This window comes from Uloborus diversus, chromosome 8, assembly GCF_026930045.1.
Source record: "Uloborus diversus isolate 005 chromosome 8, Udiv.v.3.1, whole genome shotgun sequence".
Lineage (NCBI taxonomy): Eukaryota > Metazoa > Arthropoda > Arachnida > Araneae > Uloboridae > Uloborus > Uloborus diversus.
In genome coordinates, this window is record NC_072738.1 from 153461031 (window position 1) to 153478848 (window position 17818).

Genomic DNA, 17818 nt, shown 5'->3' on the forward strand with positions numbered 1-17818 from the left:
ATGACAGTTCGTTTGCTTGTTGTGCCTCGACAAAACGTATTTGATGCGGTATGCCACTTCAAGTGGCTTAAAAATTATAGTCGGTGTACGGAAAGTGTACAAAAACGAACAGTGAACATTTCAGGAAAACATCGGCAAAATCCGAAGTCAGGCTTTGTCTGTGATGGAATCAGCACAAGCAACATTTTTTTTTTTTTTTTTGTGGATGAGGGCCATAAAATGAATCAAAAAGTGTACCAGAAAGACATTTTAGAAGCTGTTGTACTTCTGTGAACCTAACAGCGCTCCAGCACAGCAATGTAGACTAGACATCTCAATTTGACTCCACACCAGTTCATACGGTCAAAAAGACAAGATTTCCGTGTAACGCTCCGGGATTTCAGTGGTTTTTATACACTTCCTAGAAAAATCAAGTATCATCGTAAAAAAGTTTCCTGAATTGCTACAAGTGGCACAAATTCAGACTTCTTTGTGCCGTAAAAAATATTTTTAGCTCCCAGTTTCAAGATTAACTTAGCGTGTTTATAAAGTGTATCGGCTTCAGTTTGACTGTGGCTGGTCTAGACTGATAAAGCGTCTAAAGGGCGAAAATCAGTTAATGGACAACATGGCTTTGCTACAATTGCCGGCGAGTAAAATTCTTGATACTTGCTTGCAATTCTGTCTTAGCTTTGGCCGTGTTAACAATACCGCTTTTGGAGCTTTCCTGAAAATGCAGGAAAGTTCCAAGCTGTTAATCATATTCTAAAGTTTCATAAACAGGACTGGCTTTAAACAGGAAGATTTCTGAATGTTTCAGGAGGTTTCCAGGATAATTTCAGAAAGATTACAGAATTTTAGTCGAAAAAGTTCCTGGTTTTTGTAAGATTTGTTACTGGAAGAAATTGGGCATATCAGCTGCCCATTATTTTCTAGGAACGTTTCTGAATCGTTTTTACAGTGTACTCGCTAAACCTCAATCACATTTGTTACATTGTATGGCCTGTTTTAGAGTCAAAGGTCTACCCTAACCTACACATAAGTTTGGACTCTCTAAACCAATTGCTTTATAGGGAACAGGATTGATTAAAGGACTTGCGGCCCTTGAATGAAAATTGTCAATCAGTTGTTCCTTTGATTTACTTCAAAAGGCAGCCAGTTTGAAACCAATTAATTTATTCATTGCTAAAGGTCTTCTCATATTATTATTTTTTGTGTTTTTTAATTTATTTATTTTTAATAAATTTATATGAAAAACTGCTTACCCCTTTTTTTTTTTTTGCCGCACCCGTACATTTGGTTCTCACAGTCAGTAGAAACATAGTTCTGTGATTAAAAATATGATTGTTTATTTTATGAAGAAAGAAAATAAGTTCTTCAATAAGGATATTGGTTTAATTATTTTTTCTTTTTGTGAAAAGTATGAAATGTTTTTTGATCTATATGCAAATTATATTATTATACAACAACTTTCATTATCAAATTTAGACAGTATTTTAACATAAAAAAAGGTAGGGGGAGGAAATTGCACAAGAATTTAAGTATGAGAAATTTCTAATCTGTTTTTGCTGAACATTTCAATTAAAACTTCCTGAAAAGTTGAAAAAATTCATTTTTTCAATTTTTCCGAAGTGGAAGTTAACTGCATCGGAAAAAACGGTTTTTTCCCGTTTTTTTCGGAAAATTTCCGTTTTTTTTCCGACTGTTTTCGTCTCTAAGTTCATTACACTAAAAAAAAAAAAAAAATCCGAAAAGTTACTGAGTATTTTCGGGTAACATTCGGGATTTCAATAGTTTTTACCTACTTCCTGGAAGAATCAAGTATCATTGTCGAAAAGTTTCCTGAATTGCTACAAGTTGCACGAACGCAAAATTTCACTGTTGTGAAAAATACTTTTAGCTCTCAGTTTAAAGATTAACTGAGGGTATTTATAAAGAATATCGAACTCAGTCTGACTACGGCCCGTCCAGACTGATTAAGCTCCCAAAGGGGGCTGAGAAGTCCATGGACTACGTAGCTTTGCAAGAATTGTAGGCAAATGAAGTTCATAATATTTTCTTAGGATTCTGTCTTAGCGTTGGCTATGGTTTCAATAATGCTTTAGGAACATCCTTGATAAATCAGGAAGGTGGAACTATTATGTTATACCATCCTAAGTTTACTCTAAAGTTCCAGAAACACGACTAGCTTTAAACAGAAAAATTTCTGAATTTTTCAAGAGGCGTTCATTATAATTCCACGAAAGTTACTTAATTTTCGCTGGAAACGTTCCTGGTTTTCGCAAATAATGTTACTGGCAGAAATTGGGTGAAGATAGTTAAGAGAAGGTGATTTATTGTTGCGAACTGCAGGTGATATCATGTTAATGCAGATCAATCATACAACCAGAAATTACAAAGGCACGTTGCGTATATGCGTGTTTCTTTCTTATTATCGCAATGTTTCTTTACCGTTTAATATTCCATTAATATCAGTGATTATAGCGCTTAAAACACACTAAAAACGATTCCGAAACGTTCCTGAAAAAAAAAAGGCAGCTGATGTGGCCAATTTCTACCAGTAACATATCTCGCAAAAACCAGGAACATTTTCTGCTGAAATTCAATAACGTTCCTGAAATTATCCTAAAAAATCGAGAAATCTTCTCTTTTAAAGCCAGACGTGTCTCTGGACCTTCAGAGTAATCTTAGGTAGGGAAAGTATAACAGTTTGGAACCTTCCTTATTTATCGAAGCAGTTCCAAAAGTAGTATTGCAAACATGGCCAAGCCAGAATTTCAAGTAAGCATCAAGCATTCCACTTAATTGCAATTCCTACTAGCTACGTAGACCAGAGACTTTTTCGCTCCCTTTGGGAGCTTAATCACACTGTAAAAAATTTCCGACACGTTACTGGTTATTTCCGTGGAGCGATTCTGGATTTCAAAGGTTTTCACCTATTTCCCCGCAAAATCAAGTATCTTCGCAAAAAAGTTTCCCGAATTGCTAAAAGATGCATGAATGTAGACGATTCACTAGTGCGAAAAACATTTTTTGCTACCAGTTTAAAAATTGACTGATCGTGTTTATTAAGTGTGGCAGCTCTAGCTCAATTGCGGCCCGTCCGGATTGATTAAGCTCCCAATGGGAGCAAATAAAGCACTGGACAGCTGCAGGTAATTGCAGGCAAGGAGCATGCTCACGCAGCTGTGGCCAAGGATGCGCCAATGCTTCGGGAACCCTCTTAGTACATCAGGAAGGGATAAATCAATCATGTTAAACCTACGTAATTGTTCAGAAAGATTCCCGAGACACCACTGGCTTTAACAAAGGAGATTTCCAAATATTTCAGAAAGGTTACTGACTTTTAGCGGAAAACGTTCCTGGTTTTTGCAAGATATGTTACTGGCTGAAATTGGGCACATCAGCTGCCTATTATTTTCCAGGAACGTTTCTAAATCGTTTTTACAGTGCAGTCATGAAGAGCAGTAATCGAACTGAAGCCGATACAGGATCAACATTTTTTTCCATGTGACCAAAAGTTTGATATTCGTCTAGAAATTCATTATACATGGTTTTTAATTTAGGATTGCATTCGAGTGTTCGCCATAATTGCTCGAGTCTTTTGGAAGCGATTTGTTTTGAGTGACCTAAATGTATTGTGTTTATATCCGATTTGAAGGATAACGAAACCACATAATAACCTTCGGGTTTTCTGTGATGAGTTTTCGTGAAATAATCTTCGAAAAACTTGAGCTCATCACTCATAGGTTTTTCACTACCTGGAACATGTTCTAGATTCCAAAATGATTTCAAAGTGTTGTCTAAAGAGACCATACTTTTAGCTAGAAAACAGTGATTGTTTTGATTGGGGTTTTTATTTAAATTTCGCATGGAACCACTAACATTGTGGCCAAAAACTGCTTCTTGCAAAAGTAGATTACTTCCCTGAATTTTAACTTTATTAGGCATTAAAATAGCAAAGAAAAATTCACAGCCAATCAAGCAATCAATTTCCGAGAAATTACACCAGTTAGGATAAGTAAGTGTAATATTAGAAGCAACATTTAAATAACGAATGTCAATTCTTTTCGAAAATAATAAATCCTATCCCATCTGCCAGCACTGTCCCCATTCACAACTCACCCCGGATCATGTTTTTAATTTTCAGGCCATTATTCGCTCCATTTTGGAGCACCACCAATTGAAATTCTGTACAGCCATCGGGCTCCAGCATTAGCAGATCTTGTCATCAAGACTTTTGGAGGCATCTAAACCTTTCGCACTCTGCACGTCATTAGACACGACAACAACAACAGCAATTCTTTTCGAAGGATGGCATTTAATAATTTCTGAAGTAATTAAAAAATCAACATTTTGTTCGAAACTGCCTAGGAGAATAGAAAATTGAGCACTTACGAAATGTGACACTTTAGAAATTGAATTATTAAGACCAGTAATTTGAACATTCATTTTTTTTTCTTGACTAATCAAAGACCGCCGGCAATCTTTTTAGACATAATTGAGTTTTCAGAAGGTGAGTCTAAAGTACATCTAACGAACTCTAACATCTAATGAATATTACGCATAAGTTAATTAATCAACTACTTTTTGTTTTCGTAGTTGAAATAAGCGAGTTCGTAACTGAGGATTCATTGACTGAATTTTTTTCCACAGCTTAAATAAACGAGTTCGTAACTGCAGATTCATTGAATGAATTTCTTTCTTCTTCCCTTGGCGTAAACATTTTTCGATTCTCATTCGAAAACCAGCAAAGAAGTGACGAATGTAACGCGTTTTTATTTTGCGAAAGACTTCGAGCAGCGAAATTCAGGTCTGCAATTTGAATCAGTGGTATGATTTAAGCATCGAGGACATATATTATGCGTGTTCATAAATTCAATACGCTCCGTTTAAGACTTGGCCTTGAATTTAGGACAGCGGTATAATTTGTGGATTCGTGCACCCTCGAAATGATTAGGTTTTCCTTTTATTACACTGTATTGCGAAAGAATTTGAGCAGCGAAATTCAGGCCTGCAATTCGAATCAGTGGTATGATTCGAACATCGAGGACATATATTATGCGTGTTCACAAATTCAATACGCTCCGTTAAAGACTTAGCCTTGAATTTAGGACAGCGGTATAATTTGTGGATTTGTGCACACTCGCAAGGATTAAGTTTTCCTTTCGTTACAAGCGACTTGGATTTGCCATCGAAATTCAGTTTTTGCTTGTGGGGAAATGATTGTTTACTAGTTGAAGAACATTTTTTTAGCCATCTAAAATTCTAGCTCCTTCTTCTAAAAATTCTAGAAATTGATCAAAAGTGGGAACTTCCGTAGATTTGTTTGACTTTTCAAATATTTTCTTGGATTCTCGATTTCATTTTTGACTTAATACATTCAATAGAAACGCATCAGATAAATTATTTCAACAGAAGCCCAAATTTTGTAGTGAGCGAAGATGTCTTTTTACATTGTCAACAAACAATCTTAATTGATAGTAGTTCTTATGAACTTTTTCAAAATTAATTAAGCTAGTTATACGTGCATCAATAATAGCACGATTGTTCTCATAACGACTATCTAGTGCTTTAAATAGCGAATCGTAGGTGTCTTGGGGAGTTTCAATAAGCATAGCATCGGCTTTTAATGAAGCCCTCAAATGCGTAACACAATTTTTGAGATTGTTTAAAGAATTATTTTCTCCTATAATAGTAGTGAATTGACTTTTAAAGGTCTGATAAACTTCATATTTCCCATTAAATGTTGGTAAAGGAAGGTCAGGAACTTTCATATTAGCTTTAATGTTTCTAGTTTTAATTTCATCATTATTCAATTAAGAAAGTAAAATTTTATATTTTACCTCCAGTTCTTCAACAATAACTTCCGCTAAAGTTAGGTTATCTTTCATATCTACGGAATCAGGAAGGTCGCAATATCCGTCGATTAATTCTGCAGCGATGGTTTTTGCAGAATACACAGTAGGGTGGGCCGAAATAAGCCGAAATTTTTTTTTTTCGAAATCAATTTTTGGATAGCGCGCAAAAATTGCGTAGTGAGCTAGTTAGCACTCACAAAAAAATTCATGGATATTAAAAAATATCTAGCCGGCGCTATTTGACATTGAAAAACCGTAAAAAAAGAGAAAAATGAATTTTTGTCGAAATTTTTTTAAAAAACTAAATTCCAAATATTTTGCTGGAATGCACCGAAAATGTTATATTAATGAGCCAGTTTGAGCCCATAAAATGTTTCATTGATTTTAATGAGCATTTAACCGTTCTTTTCCGACATTAAAAATTGGAGAAAAATTAAAAAATATTGAATTTCTTTAAAAACCAATGTGAAAATTATTTTTCAAAATTAAATCATAGACTAATTAATTAAATAGCACTATTAATCATAGTAATTATTATCACGTAATAGTATCATACATTTTCTAGAATTACATATATAGATAATAAAATTTTAAAAAAGAAATCTTCAAATTTGATTTATAATACCTCATGCATAATGAATATTATTTTTTGGAACAATATTGTCCCTTGTTATCAAATGATGGAAGTTCTTTCCTAGCATGAAGTTTTGCACGAATGTATCCATCTCGTGCAGTTTCACCACGAACTTTTATTGCAGCTTCGGTTATTAGTTTCACACAACGTTTCACAGCTTGCGTGTGACAGGGAAATTTCTCGAAAGTAAACTCTGTATAATGTTCTTTGCACATTTCTTTCCATTGTTGGTCTTTTAGATGCATTGTAAGAGTTGGCTCTGTTACAACACAGCTTGCCCAATCAACTAAATCAACATAATCAACGGCTTCAAAATTGAGTTTAGGACGCTCAAAAAATCGTACACCATCCGAGCTCTTCGTCTTCTTATTTCCAGAGTTCAGAATGCGCCTAACAGCTAATTCCCGAATGTATTTTCTTGAGTCAAACAACATTGTCAACAGTAGCTGTTCAGGATGAGCGAAATATGCATTACTTGAGAGAACTTAGAAAATTATCTCCTTAACGTTGTCTGGAAACTGCCTTCCAAGAGAAATCATTTTCCAAACATGTTGGGCGCCGTACTGGCAGTTCGGTTTTATTTTTATTTCAAACCACATTGGAGCATAAACTAACATTACATACTTTACAAGTATTGTAAGATTTTCTGATGGAGTTGGAGTGCCTATATACAAGCCTAACAAATGGTTTGCAGTTGTCAGCCATCGCGCATGAATGACTGAGTTTGCCTCGGCTACTGTCAGCCACGCTTGAAGGACAACTGACCATCTTTTACGGCAAGACAGATTCTATACAAATATTGTTGTTTAATACTTAAATTTTTTATATCTTCCATGTCCAAAACCAGAAGATTGCAGTCAATTTTATCAAATTTGACCACCGGATTTTTTTACAATCTCTAAGAAGTTGTTCGATAGCTCCAGAATATGAATGTGGCCACTTTGTGCAACCGTCCAGTTCCAGTATAAGATGCCTCAGTGGCAACTCATTGTGGACATTGGACGCAAGAGAGGACCCCTTTAATTGCTTAACTCTCAGCTGTGGAGGTGTAGAATTACAGCATTTCTTAAAGAAGAATACTTGCGTTCAATTCATTAATCAGTTTAAAGGACTTCAGAGGATTCACATTTTTTTAATACTCAAGGGCTCTATTTGTCAAATATATATAAAATAGTTATAAAATAATCTTAGGAATAATAGAAGTAGTTGAGCGCCGTTTATTATCCCGAAGAAACTACTGGAACCAAAGATTAAAAAATTAGCATCTTATGTAACTATTTTTTATTTGAGTGTGTGCATTTTTTAAAATTGGCGTACAAATGTCGCATAAAATTGATTGAATTTTCAGTTTTTTCTAGGTTAACGTATTGCGTAACATTTCAGTACTTACTTATTTCGAAACTACTTTTATTTTTTATTTATTTATTTATTTTTTCATTTTGCCAATGTTTCAGTCTTAAAAGAGCGTAGCTAAATATTCTACGAAATGTATAAAAATCTTTGAGGATTTCAACTAATGCACTGACAGATACTTCTACTGCTTGTTGAAACTAGCTTCAAACTTTTATTTTTGTCCCCCCCCCCCCCCTCTTTTTTTTTTTTTTTTGAAAAAGTGCATTTTTGTCCTTTTTTTTCAGTTTTTCAAGGTCAAATAGCGCCGGCTAAATATTAAACAAATTTAGCGAAATTTTTTATGGGTAATAACGGGTTCATATAGCAACTTTTCCGCACTATCCAAAAACAGATTTCCAAAAAAAGTTTTTTCGGCCCACCCTAATACACAGCTTCCAGTTTAGTTCAAATAGTAACCAAGTCATGGTTTTTTGTCTTCTGTTGGCACAAAACTTTGAATAAATGAGGCAATTCTGCCTATTTTTGTTCTAAGTACACCTCGTTTGCGATTGAATGTGTACTGCTCCATTTTGAAAGCGACCAAGTATCCGGCTGCGTAGGTCCATGTAATGGTCGTTGGCCCGCAAAGGAATAGGCGTGGACTGTAATTTTAAATAACTATTTTATTTTTATTTAAAGTCAGCAGACTATTAGCATTGTTAACATGAAACCAAATGACACAGCTACATATCACATTAAAAATGGTTGAATGAAAAAAACACATGGCTCGCAATGCTGAGAAAGTTCTTACAGTTCGTTGCCAATAGGTAATAAGAAAAACAATAAATAAATGCAAAGGCTTTGCACAACTATCAGGAGGAAAGGTGGATATTTCATTTAGATCCTCAGCATCCTAGTAGACATAGTGTTTTCAAAACCCATTGTTTAGATATTTGTGATTCTTCGAATAAATTTTACTACAAGGTGTATCGTATAGCTTATAACAACATGTTGACGAAAATTTATAATTATTGGCCGTACTACTGCACTGTATGTGGGTTCATTGCTTATCATTTATTTTTTGAAAATCATTTTATAGACTTTGAATATATTATTGTAGTCATATATACACTCTTAGTATGTGAAATCACATTCCCAAAAAGTAAAACCAGCTATGATCATTCAAAAAAAAAAAAAAAAAAGAAAACACATTTTTAGATATACTCATTTTATCAAACTAGCTGATTCATAATTTCTCCCTGTTTAAATTTTGAAAATTTTATATGTTTTCAATTTAATGCAGCAATTTAATTTTTTTTACTAGCTGAATGAAGTTTACTAAAATTTGTTTCTATGTAAAGTTTTATCTTTCATCAAATAATGCTAATACAAAAAAAAAGTTAAGACCGATAATTCTGCACGAGTAGCATAAGTAAAACTGTTGTCCAAATGTTAGGCTGTAGATAAGATTTACTGAATTTGCATACATATCAAGAATTAAAGTAAATAGTTCCAGTTCTGTTTCTTTTTTTACTCTAGAGAAAAAACTAGTATAAAATTGCTTTTGCAAATAATGTTGAAATAAAGACTCGAAGCAACATTTTTAATCATATGTGACACGAATGTGACAAATCTTTTCTTCTGCAAAATGAGTTCCTCGTTGGAAAACAATTCGTTTTCCTCGGAAAACAATTCAAGTTTCTTTTGAATATTTATAAATTTTAATTTTCTTCGTTTTCCAAGCTGTCATTGTTTGCATTTTATTTTCAAACAAAAACAACTTTATTATCTGGAAATGAAATCGCGAACATGTTTCTAGAAGATTTTTTCCCAGACAAAGTGCGGTCTATTTATAAAAATGAGATTAAACGAAGTTTGTCATTACTTCATGAGTTCCTTCTGGCCATCTAAAATGGTTATTCCAAAAGCTTCTTCTACGCGATATTTTTCGTACTTTGTCATTTTTTTTTTGTTTCGTAAACATTAATATATTTTTAAGTGATTTTTTTTAAAATTTGATTTTTAACAAAGATTTCTTTTTCAAACATAACCCTCTACCCATGAGTGCAGTCAGAGGTGAGAAGAAAGGGGCATTTGTTTCTACACTGTTAAAAAAATTTCGGAAAATTTACGGTAATTGCTACTGGCATCCATGTTACCAGTAACTATTACCGTAAAAATCAAATGTTACACTGTAAAAGAAATCCGAAACGCTACTGGTTATTTCCGTGGAACGTCTCGGGATTTCACACGTTTTCACCTATTTCCTCGTAAAAACAAGTATTTTCACAAAAACGTTTCCTGAATCGCTACAAGTTGCACGTGTGCAGACTTTTCACTTTTGTGGAAAATATTTTTAGCAACCAGTTTAAAGATTGAATGAGCGTGTTTATCAAGTGTATCGGTCTAAAGTTGATAACGGCTTGTCCAGATTGACTGTGCTCCCAATGGGAGCGAAAATGTCAATGGATAGCTACAACTTTGCAAGGCAGGAATTGCAGGCAAGAGATATGCTTGGTTTCTTCTTGTACAGCTTTGGCCATGGTCACTCTGATTTTCATGGAGCCTTCTTGGTAAATTAGGAAGGTTCTAATCAATTACACTAAACATACTTAATTTCTCTAGAGGGTTCTAGAGACAAGACTGGCTTTAACAGGGGAGATTTTGCACTTTCTTCATAAAGTTTCAAGTTTAATTTCAGAAAGGTTACTGACTTTTAGCAGAAAACGTTCCTGATTTTTCCAAGATATGTTACTGGAAGAAATTGGGCACATCAGCTGCCCATTATTTTCCAGGAAAGTTTCTGAATCGTTTTTAGTGTACTGTAAAATTTTACAGTTTCCTCGGTACACCGCAGCAACCATGGTTGCTGTGGTGTGCTCCAATTGCAATTGGAGCTGGGACCGCTTATTTATCCGGTATAAATTACAGTAAAAAGCAGCGATGCTGTAAATCCGCCATTTTACAGTAACAATTACCAGAAAATCTTCTTGAGTTTTTACCAGTGTAGTTAGAAGAGAACCTCTGACTCTTCTGCTGTTTCCAGATGTCACCAAAGACAATTTAAAGTTGCCATTTTAGGAATTCAATTTCGGAAAACCTCCGAAGAAAGTCACATAACTGCTTTTTCTGATGCTTAAAAACAGCAAACTTTTTTTAGAGTGAGAGGAGGACTATAATGGCGAATCAAAAAGTCTTTGCGTCTTTTCTTTTAGCTAAAATACGGCTGTGAATACAAAGCAAACATATACATTCCCAGCAGTGACAGTTCCTTGAACCGTACCAGCCGTATCTGCTTTTTGCTCGAAAGAGCGAAGCTGCTATCAGTCATTTAAGATGACGATTGTTCTTCAGACATCCACAGCTTATAATCAGCGAAGTCTCGTTCGTTTTTTATGGAGCAGCGGACAAAAACCCACAGCAATTCACATGGAAATGCAGTCCAGACCTTGCCCTAAGGATTTTCACGTTTTCGTCTGAAGGAGTTTCTGGCAGGACAGTGATTCAAATGCAACGTAAAAGCCAAAAGCGTGGTCCGACGGTGGTTCCACAGGCAGCCGGAAGAATTTACCACAGGGGGATCTCTACACTGTAAATAATTCCTTAATGTTACTGAGTATTTCCGTGTTACCTTTCGGGATTTCAATAGTTTTCATCCACTTCCGGGGAAAGTCAAGTATCATTGTCAAAAGCTTCCTGAATTTCTACAAGTTGCACAATTGCAGTATTTTCACTATTGTAAAAAATATTTTTATCTCCCGGTTTAAAGATTGACTGAGCGTCTTTATAAAAGGTATCGTTTTCAGTTGGGTAATAGCCCGTCCAGACGGACTAAGTTCTCAAAGAGTGAGAATAAGCCCATGGAGACTAAGTAGTTCTGCCAGAATTGCAGGTGAGTAAACTTCTCGATGGTTACTTGAAATTCTGGCTTTGCTTTGGCCGTGCTTTCGATACTACCTTGATAAATAAGGTGCCAAGTTGGTATATTCTCCCTACCTAATAATGCTCTGAAGTTCCGGAGACACGACCGGCATTAAACGAGAAGATTTCTGGATTTTTCAGGAGGGTTACTGAATTTTAGCGGAAAACGTTCCTGGTTTCTGCAAGGTATGTTACTGGCAGAAATTGGACACATCAGCTGCCCATTATTTTTCAGAAACGTTTCTAAATCGTTTTTACAGTGTAATTTAGTGCTGCGATGGGACAAATGTCCGAACCGGTGTGGTGAATATGTGGAGAAGTAATATAAGGTACGTAGTACACTACGTATATTTGTAAAAATCTGTATGCACCTGTTTTTGGAGAATAAAACATAGGAGCAAAGACTTTTTGATTTGTCCGTCTATACTTAGACTTTCAAAAATATCTTTCCCTCATGCAACTACATCTCATGTAACGTTTGGTTGCTTCTGGGTTCTCTGAATCAGTTAATTCTATTTTCATTTACTCAATTTCGAAAAAATTGACCGACCTCCCAGTGAAAGACATCAACAATTCTTATGATACGCAGTAACATATAGGATAAGGAAATGATTAGTAATAGGCAGAGTTCCCCTTTTCTCTTCAAAATGTGCAAAAGTTCTTTATTTTTAAATCTAAAATCTTATTAAATTCAAATGAACATGAAACACTGGCAGACCTCGCGATGGCTGTTCATAACCTTCTACCATTGCCTTGCAAATACCAACTGGCTCATAAAATTCACTCTGATAACACTAGATGTTTGCACCGTACACTGTAAAAAAATTCCGAAACGTTACTGGTTATTTCCGTGGAACATTTCGGGACTTCAGAAGTCTTTACCTATTTCCCCACAAAACCAAATATTTTCGAAAAAAACGTTTCCTGAATTAATAAAAGATGCACGAATGCAGAATTTTCACTCATGTGAAAGTTGTTTTTGCTACCAGTTTAAAAGTTGACTGAGCGTGTTTATTACGCGTCATTGGGTTTAGTTTAACTAAAGTCACTGGATAGCTGCAGCTTTGCGAGGCAGGGAATATGTTTGGATCTTGCTTGGAATTATTCGCGTGGCCATGATTGCGCTAATGCTTCTGGAGCCTTCTTCGTAAACCAGGAATGTTCTGATCAAACACATTAAACCTCTTCAATTTTTGTATAAGGTTCACAGACTGGCTTTTACAGGGGAGATTTCCCAGTATTTCAGGAAGGTTACTGACTTTTTTCAGAAAACGTTCTTGGTTTTTGTAAGATTGTTGCTGGTTGAAATTGGGCACATCAGCTGCCAGTTATTTTCTAAGAAAGTTTCTGAATCGTTTTTACACTGTATTAATGGGTCGCAGCAATATCAGTTTAACCCGCCTAAAATTCTTATTATTTAAATCCAAACTTATGACTGTTACTAGACCATTGTCTGTTACTGAACCCTTGTCTGTTTCTGGTGCCGTTACCCTAGTCCATGGGATACGTGATTGCAATTTTAATAAAAATATTTTTTTTTCAATTTTTTTTTTACGCTAAAGTATTTTTATTTTTTACTATAATTTTTACGTTTTATTATGTTAATATTAAGAAAAATACTAACATACACTCAGATTATATCTTTCCCTACAGTTGAACTTTGCAGAGACACTAAAGCAAATACAATTGATTTCAAATAAAACTATGAGGAATTTATTTTCATTTTAAAAGCAGCTTTGCTTCATTATCAGAAGCCTAAGCTAAATCTTTTCTATTGTGAAATCCCATTATTTCAACAAATGCGGATTTGGATTCCTATTTCATCTTTCGGCTGCTAAAAATAACTCAATCATGGTTTAGGAATGTATTTGTTAATACACATTCCCCTCTTTCTAAGAAGACTTGTTTTATGTGAAATGTATCTTTTCCTTTCTTTTGGAGATTTAAGGATAATAAATGCTATTATCCCGGCTTGCTTCTAAAACAAAATGAAAGAGATTAAGTAAAAAATCTAGCTTTAAACGAAGGCAACAAGATTATGTTTAAATATAGAAATGAAACTGAGAGTCAGCACTTAAATTTCTAAACATCATAAAATGGTTATGCGATCAAATTCCATGCTTTTTTCCCATTTATGGTAAGGTATACTGATACTTTTTTGTTTTAAACTATTTTATTACGGTACAATTACTTGAGCTACCTTTACTATTTTTATTAGGAAAAATAAAAATAAAATATTGGATTTTAACTTTTGACATCTGACCTTGTCTAATGCCGAATTACATACTGACTTCTTTGTCGATATTCAAGAGCGTCTGAACAACTTTTTATTTCGTTTTACAGGATTCTACTTTTAATTTTACAAGTTTTTGCTAATCTCTACAAATTATAAAATGAAGTCTCAAAAAAGCGTATGTGTGCGTAAGCGCAAAACTCGAGAACTACCCGCCAAATTTCACTGAAATTTTTTGTTTGTTTTTTTCAGTCCAGAAAAGGTTTGAAAAAAATCCGATAAATAGTACTTTTATATTCCAATTTAGGCCAACTTGCACATAAAATCCCCAATATGGGGGGATTATTTGCATTTATTAAATTTATATATCGTTAGAAAGGGTTGAATTGTGCGCGTTCTTCGCAATTTGTTCCAATGCTCTAACTTAATTACGGCGGGAGTTATTTGCGTTTTTAGCTCAAATTTTTTTAGGCCTATTTGAAATTTTAGCACTACTCCGTTTTTTAAAAAAAATGAATAGAAAGTTAACGAATTGTCGCACAGTTTTGATTTTGACACCATTGGAAAGAGCGACAGTTTTTACTCCAGATCTATCACGACCAGTGGTCGAAAAACTAAGCTTCTATCTTGAAAGGAAAAAAAAGTTACAAGTCTTTTTAAATCAAGTTCGAAAAATCTTATCTCCATTCAAGATGTTAACCATTTTATTTTCGCGTTTCCACGGTTACGCTTTTTGAAAACATTGCTTCTTTCAATTTTTCTTACTTTCATTTCTTAAGCTTATTTTCTTTTGTGTTTCCATGGTTACGCTGTTTAATCCATCTTTATCATTATAATTTCTTAAAAGTATTTTCATGTCTGTCGTCATTGTTTTGGAGGGAATTTCGCACGATGCTTTTTTTTTTTTTTCTTTTATTTAAGCCTGGTTGTTGAATATACCCGTCACATGAAACAATTTTGATTTTAAAGTAAGACCGAGCAAAGCCGAGTAACACAGCTAGTACAGTATAAAGGGAAGTTAATTTCCAGTTATTTAACTCATTTTTCGAAAATACTGATGTAAAAATTAGATATTTTATGACTTTATTTTATGTATTTGGCAGCTAGAAAATCAGCAAAAGGAAGCATTCAAGTGTTAATATGGGTCACAACATCTAAAAAGTTGTTCTGCTTCGCATTCAAGTTTTTTCAACACAGAGTTTGAACAATTAGATAATCGTAAATTTTACGCCAATCGTTTCAATTTAGTTTCTTTTTAAATATTACTTACGTTGCCTAGAATTGTGCATAGAAAACAAAAATAAAAACTGTGTGTAATTCCGAAAGCATAGTATTACCAACTATCCAAATAATTTTTGTACAAAAAAAGTTGCAATAAAAAAGTGTTACAGAGTAAATCTAAGGTCCCTATATATACGAGCCGACGCATCAGCTTAAAATCAGGCCTTTTTAATCGGATTGAGTGTTTGAGTGGCATTCTTTTCTGATGAGTTTTCGCATTTGGTAATTTTTTACTGCGAGAAATTGAGGCAGTGAGAAGCAAATGGATGTAAGTGGACATTTTCAAGTTTTGAGTAAAACTCGTTTAAAGATAACATCCTAGGTAGGCTTTCATTGAAATTTTTTTCTAAACCATGCTGTGTAGCAGAAACTACCAGGGCTACTAGTACCATCTCTTACCCCAAGACAGAGGAGAGTTTCACGTACCATGTGCACTGGTTAGCTCCAAATTTTTAATTTTGCCTCTTACATCCCTTTGCTTCTCACTGCCTCAATTGTTAGTGACTTGTGAATTTTTCAATAAATAAAGTATTATTTGTGACCAGTTTGGCAAAATCCGAAATTTTTCTCTGGTATCCTTAGCTCCGCAACGATGATAAATCTGATCTAAATGGCTAAACTTTAGCTGATGCGTCGGCCTATTTATGTAACGGCTCTAGGTAGACTTAAGGCCCCTATATATACTAGTCGGCGCATCAGCTTAAGATTAGTCTATTTTGGAACGAAACGCGTGTTTGAGTGGTTGTCTTTTCTGGCGAGTAATCGCGTTTGATGATTGTTTACTGCGAGCAATTATTAGCAACACGTGATTTGTTTATGAAATAAAGTATTATTTTCAGCAAATTTGGCGAAACCCGAAACTCTGCTCAGGTAACCCTAGCAGCGCAACAATGAAAAATCCGATCCAAAATGTCTAAACTTAAGCTGATGCGTCGGCCTATCTATATGTAGAGAAACCTAAGCTCTATGCTCTTTCCCAACTATTATTCCAATAGAGAGCGCTGCAAGCGCTTATTGAATTAAGTAAGTTGATTATGGAAAAATTTAGTGGCAACTCTGACAGTGGAAGAGATGGATAGCATTAGAAACACGAAGCGCAAGCTCCGTGGAAGCGAGTAATTCGCTGTTTAGAATAAATGATTTGGTACATAATGTACATAGTCTTCAATAAAGATGTTAAGTTTTCTTCGAATCGTGATAATTTGAACCTATCACTGAACCACCGGATCGACATGGAATTTGCACATTTTTTCCCACATGGTGCATCGGCATCGGAAAGATGAACTGGTGAACTAGTAAGTGAATCTCATTTGGATAGCATTTTTATGCGAAAACTGCAAAAGGTAGGAACTTTTGAATCATTTACATTGTTGAAAATCATTGAAAATGGAACCAAAATCATTTATACAAAAAAGAACTGTTCTTCGCTCTTCTACTACGGTAATCGTAAAAAATGTTGATAAATACATAGAAGAAGAGCAAAATGAAGAACTAGAAAATTGTTTAGAACTGTTAAATAGCAAGGAGATAGAACTTGATAACTTAGATGAAAAATACAAATTTTGATAGAAGACGAGAAGAAACTAGATTCTGATATAGAAACTTCCATGAATTATAAAGATAAAATAACTTTGACGAAATGTCGGATAAATCGTTATTTTAAGAAATTAGAGCAGCGAAATGAAAATAAAACGTCCGTTAATAACGTATCAAATAATTCCTCTCTTATCGATGAAATTCGAAACCAAACACAAAGTAACGTACGGTTACCAAAAACTTCCATCCAAAAATTCAACGGTGATTACGGTGATTGGATAAATTTTTGGAATTCTTTCGAAGTAACTATTCACAAGAACACAACACTTTCAAAAGTCGAAAAATTCAACTATTTGAAAAGTTATTTGAGCGGAAATGCTGCTAGTGCTATAGAAGGTTTTTCGATTTCGGAAATAAATTATGATTCTGCGATAGACATTCTCAAAAATAGATTTGGTCAAAATGATTTGATAATTAACACGCACATTTCCAATCTCTTGAGTTTGACCCCGGTACAAAGCTCAAATGAAGTTACGAAATTAAGAAAATTGTATGATAAAATTAACGTACAAATAAGAAGCCTTTCTTCACTCAATGTCCAACCCGAGAGTTACGCGAATATGTTAATTCCTGTTTTGATGAAAGTAATTCCTGCTGATATCGCTCTAGAATTTCACCGCAATAGAGAGAATTCAGCCAATATAGATTTGAATGCATTTCTAAACTTTCTCCGTTCGGAGATAGAATCTCGGGAAAAAATCGCTAGTATAAAACTTCCGCCTTCGAATAGCAGTGAACAGATTAAAACAAGTACATTGAATAATAAGCAGTTCAGAAAGATCCCTTCCAGATCACAGCACATTACAGAAAACAGATGTCCTTCAACACATGAGCTAATTGCTAAAACGTCAATAAATCTTGACAAGTGTCTATTTTGCTCAGAAGATCACGAGTCGAAAAAATGCGTAAATCTCAACGTGGATGAAAAAAGGAATGTATTGCGGGGGGATGGCAGGTGTTATTTATGTCTTAGAAAAAATC